Source organism: Erythranthe guttata, chromosome 9 (genome assembly GCF_056151865.1).
Source record: "Erythranthe guttata isolate IM_541 chromosome 9, IM_541, whole genome shotgun sequence".
NCBI lineage: Eukaryota > Viridiplantae > Streptophyta > Magnoliopsida > Lamiales > Phrymaceae > Erythranthe > Erythranthe guttata.
Genome location: NC_142541.1, coordinates 11,125,946 through 11,131,746, shown reverse-complemented (window position 1 = coordinate 11,131,746; position 5,801 = coordinate 11,125,946).

The window sequence follows — 5,801 nt, the reverse complement described above, 5'->3', positions numbered from 1 at the left end:
TAATATTTTTCTCCCACTTCGCCATATTGCTAAGATTCTTGTCCTATATATTGAAAACATAATCAGAGACATTTCAGAATGCTAATAGAGATTCATGTGCTTTAAGAATTAAGATGTTACTATTTACAAACCCTTATAACAGGGTCTCCAGCCTCACCACCAAAAAGGTGTTGGACAAAATCACACACTAAAAGTTACTGAATCCCTCACATAAATAAAAGGGTTAATTAATAGCATTTCGCCACCTGGACTTTCTCGTTTTTGCACTTTGCCATCTTAACTAAAAAAAGTTGTAAGCGCACACCCAAACTTAGTTTTTTGACGCACATAACCACCTAAGGGGAATATTCCGGCGAATCTTCTCATTCTCCGACGCACACGCGATGCACATGCGAAAGTATAAGGGTTGTTTTATGGAATATCAATTATCGTCTGGATTAATTTTGAAAAATCGACTGGAACGAAAAAACATGTACTATTGATTTTCCATACTCACTACAAGAAAGTTCGCATTTGGCTACAACGAATTTCGTTGTGGAAAGTATATAATTTCGTTGCTAATTCCATTCGCAATGAAAATAAGTCGTTGCTAGTTTTGTTGTATTTTATTTGTTACGGAAAGTTCGGGGCAACGAATAAAAACTTGTTGCCAATCATTTAGTTTACGCAACGAATTCATGTCGTTGGCAAATATTTTTCGTTGCCTATACATTTAGAAAGCACAATGAATATATTTTGTTGGCAATTATATATCGTTGCCAATGTATTATGTATACAGTATACACAACGAATTTATTTTCGTCGCCAATAGTATACACAACGAATTTATTTTCGTTGCCAACAAATTTATTTCATTGCAAAACATATGGACCGGATTTTATCGAAGCCGGACCCACATCCGCCAACCCGACCCACATCCATTGGACCACCGAGCCAAGCCGGACCCGCATCCATTGGACCACCGGCCACTTCGGGATATGAATAGTTGGGTCGAACTCACGACCAGCCCAACGGGCTGATAAATGTTAAATATATGAAAATATGACAATGGTAGGAATTGAACCCTGGTTGATTTGAAGTTAGAGCCCCTTCAAACCGCTAGGGCAACATTATATTCTGCAAACTGGCTGAAAATAAATGTATAAAAACTAAATAGACAAGGTAAAATGTTTAATATAGTTATATAAATAAATAATATGTCAAAAAAATAATTTACAATAAAATTAAATTATAAATATAACATCTTGTCATTAATTCTCCACTATTAATAAATGTATATATACATAACTTTTAAAACCATATAAACAATTGACTTAACAAAAAATGCATGAGTTACTGCTAGTTAATATAAATAAATAAGATTTTTTTTATCATACTTTATTATATATAATAATAATAATAATAATAATAATAATAATAATAATAATAATAATAATAATAATAATAATAATAATAATAATAATAATAATAATAATAATAATAATAATAATAATAATAATAATAATAATAATAATAATAATAATATATACAATAAATTAAAATCAAGAAAAATAGTTGGTTTGTAAATTGGCAACGATTATATTTTGTTGCCAAATCACTTGGAGCATTTACAACAAAATATTTCGTTGTCTTTTATCCCTTACTGGCAACAAAATAAATTTGTTGTCGTTGTATATGTATTTACTACAATTTTATATCGTAGCAAAAAGAAACACTCTTTTGCAACAAATGAAGTTGTTGTCTTACATTAAATTCGTTGCGAAATATATATGATACTATTCACAACAATAATTTTCGTTGCCTATGAGATTCAAAGGCAACAAAAATTTCTTCTTACAAAAAGGTTATTCTTTAGCCACAAATACTATATTTCGTTGCTAAAATATAATTATTGGCAACGAAATTAATTTCGTCCACAAAGAAATCGTTGCCTATTTTACATTTTCTTGTAGTGACTATTGATATTATAAGTGTGAGTGTTGATTTCTTTTTCTTTCTTTTTCAAAAAATAGAATTGGATCGAAAGTCAAAATATCTATATATCCAATTCTGAAAAAAAAAATCGGGATTTAAGTTGTGTCACCGGTCAACAAAACAGTTGGTTTTTTTTTTTTTTTAAATTTTAATGAAAGTGTTGACCGATCAACACAGTATTTTCTATATTGAGTTTGATATTTGCTATTTAGGTAACGATTAAGAAAAAAATTGATTTGCATGTAGTTTGAAATCTACAAATTTTAGTATGATTTGTGATTTGCTATTCTAAGTTTGCACTTAAAATTTTAGTATGTGTTTGCATGTAGTTGTGGTTTGTGGTGTGCAAATTACTAGGGAATAGATTTAGTTGTTTTGTAATTCGATGTACATTTTTAATTGCAGTTTGCACTTCGTGATTCTCTATTATAACAGAATGCACTTTGTGATTCTCTATTATAACTGAAGTTGTTATTCGTTGTTTGCCGTTCATGTTTGGTCTTAATTGAAGTTGTTATTAGCTTTTTGCAGTTCATGTCTACATTTGTAAGATGAACTATTTTTTCATCTGCAGTTAATATTTGCTATTAATTTCTTCTAAATTTTACTGAAGCAGTTTTTATTAAGCTACTTTTTTTACACTTTGAAACATGTATGTTGCAAGAGATATTTATTTGCAATTTTAGCTTGCACTTTGTAACTATTTTGTAATGTAATGCTTGTTGTGTGTTGATGTTCTTGAGTTGTGAATTATGTTTCTATCAATTAGGTTTACAGTGTACTCTAATCCTTATAAATTGGACTTTTGATTAGTTTTTCTCTATTTACGCATGTTTGCAAGAAGTTTTCTATTTGCATTTTTCAGTTTGTATTTTGCAAATCTTGTTTGAACTTGCATGTGTTGTTTGTTGTTTGCAATCACAACTCTTTTTTTGCTAGTTTCCTTATATCCGCAGTTAGTAGATTGTGGTTAAAGTTTGCAATTTATTTTTTGTAAGTTCAAGATTGTACATTATATTCTATCGTGGGAGTGTTTCAACTCATACATGCCTGGGTAAAAATGAAAGAAGACCATTTTCGGTTGATGCCGCTGACATGAAGAAGTTCCTCGATAGTGGGAGTGGGCAAAAATTATTGTTTTAATGATTTATATTCATTTTGCTCTTTGAAGTATAATTTATTGTTTGCAACAAATATAATTTCTTGCGAAAATATTACAATTTTTAGATTGTTGTTGCACATCCTATAATATTGTTATAATTTATTTTTTCTATTTCAAATTGCAATTTGCAGTTTTTTTTATTTTTTATTGCAAACGCATTTTGTCGTTTTAGATAACTTTGGTAGTTTATTAAAACAACATCAATTAGAAAAGAAACAAAAATTATAATTTGACTATATATAAATACAAAGAAGGAGAGATGGAGAAAGAGAGTGATGATATGTGGGAAGAGAGAGAGAGAGAGAGAGAGAGAGAGATGTGGAAGAGGAGAAGATGAGAGAGAAATGATAGATAGAGTGATACGTGAGATTTGTTCACTTATTTAAATAAATAACTATTTTCATATGAATATTAATAAAGGGTATTTATGACTATATACTAATAATTTTATCTTATATAAATTAATTTTATTAATTAAATGACATATACCTATATTCATCTAATAGAATAAATTTATGCATATATAAGTCTAAAATAAAGGATGTATAGCAAATTTTCCTTTTAATATATTGTACAATTTCCTTAATTTCTCGTGCGCACCATGTGACAAAAATACCGGATGAAGATTATCTCTAATCCAAAAAAAGAAAAAAACATTGAAAGTTACTACATTTGTTAGTCCCGCAAAACAATTTCTGACAAGAGTCTATATAGTATGTTCATTGAACTCGTTAGATATTAATTTACTAAATTACCTATAACCTAGCATTTATGCACTATAAATACACATTGTTCCTGCCCGAGAGAATCGACTCAGACGAACAAATTCAAATCTTCGAATAGGATATTCCGGAAAAAAAATATGGAAGGAAAAGTTGTTATTAGAACAACAATATTGATGATTATGGCAAACTTAATTTTCGCGGTGAACGATAATCCCGTAAACTCGATAAAGGAGTCGTCGTATAGCGAATGCTACGTGAAATGTACTACAATCGAACACCACTGTTATACTGATCCAATTAATTATAGATGTATAGTTAATTGTCAACAGGCTTGTAGTGCTTCCGAACCAAATTCGAAAAATCGGAGGCTTTCATCTTTGATGTCGTTTTGTCTTGTTGGATGTTCGGTCACTAAATGTTCCAAAATCACAGGTCTCTCTCTCTCTCTCTCTCTCTCTCTCTCTCTCTCTCTCTCTCTCTCTCTCTCTCTCTCTCTCTCTCTCCATATCTAGGTAGTGAATTATATACATTAATTTATGTAGTTCTTAATCTTACACCTTCATAATTACATATCTTACACATAATAATACGTATACAATTATATATATTATTGTGTCTATATATATAAAACAAATAATTTATGTAGTACTTAATCTTACACCTTCACATATCAATTACATATCTTACACATATTAATATGTATATATATGTATACAGTTATATTAGTGTGTCTATATATATAAAAAATTAATTTGGCTTGTATTTTTCATTTTTATTGTGTATATTATGCTCATGAACAATATTTGTGTGACAGAGAGCGATCAATTGAAGAGTTGCATGGCAGATTGCTCTGACATCTATTGCAAGATTTGATGGCCTCACACTCCTATTGATTATAATGGTTAATGTTATAAATAATATATATATATATATATATATATATATATATATATATATATATATATATATATATATATATGCGGAAATATGATATAGGCCAGAGGGATGGAATGAAATGGTTAATGTTTTCATTGTAAAAGCTCGCAAACACCACCTAATTAGTGAAATCGAAACTACACAATTAAGTTAAAAATGAGACACCAAACACAATAATAATTTGTTTAGAATACATGCATTAATTGCTGCGAAAATTACAATGAAAACATTAACCATTTCATTCCATCCCTCTGGCCTATATCATATTTCCGCATATATATATATATATATATATATATATATATATATATATATATATATATATATATATATATATATATATATATTGAATCATTTTCCACCATATATTTTACCATTTCAGTCAATTTTACGTGGAAAATTCTGGTATTTATATTTGTTTCTCCGAAACATCTAATTGCTTAGATTTTTTTTTTTTTCTGAATAAAACCTTTTATTTTTGTCATTTTGAGTTTCTTCATTTTTTTCTTCTTAAAAGTCTTCCGGTAGTTCAAACATCCTAAGATTGCAAACAACTTTACAATCCTATTATTGTTGAAAATTTGAACTACCGGAAGACATTAAAGAAAAAAATTAAGAAATTCAAAATGACAAAAATAAAAGGTTTTATTCAGAAAATAAATAAAAAATCTAAGTAATTAAATGTTTTGAAGAAAAAAAAAATCAAAATTTCCCAAGTGAAATTGACCGAAAATGTTAAAAAAAATATAGTGGAAAATGTCTCAAACAAACCCATATATTTATAGGCCTAATAGGGGTATTTTCGTCAGATTTTGGAAAAAATATAAAAGCAGGGGGTTTTTTGTATTTATGTGTAGTATAGAGGGTATATGATACAAAGTTCATAGTACAAGGGTATTTTTGTATTTAACCTTTTTTTATTTAGTGTACTGTTTGCATTTGCCGAAATCATAGGTAGTTTGTGGTTTGCAATTTTCTTTTGAAGAACAAGAATTTATTTAAAT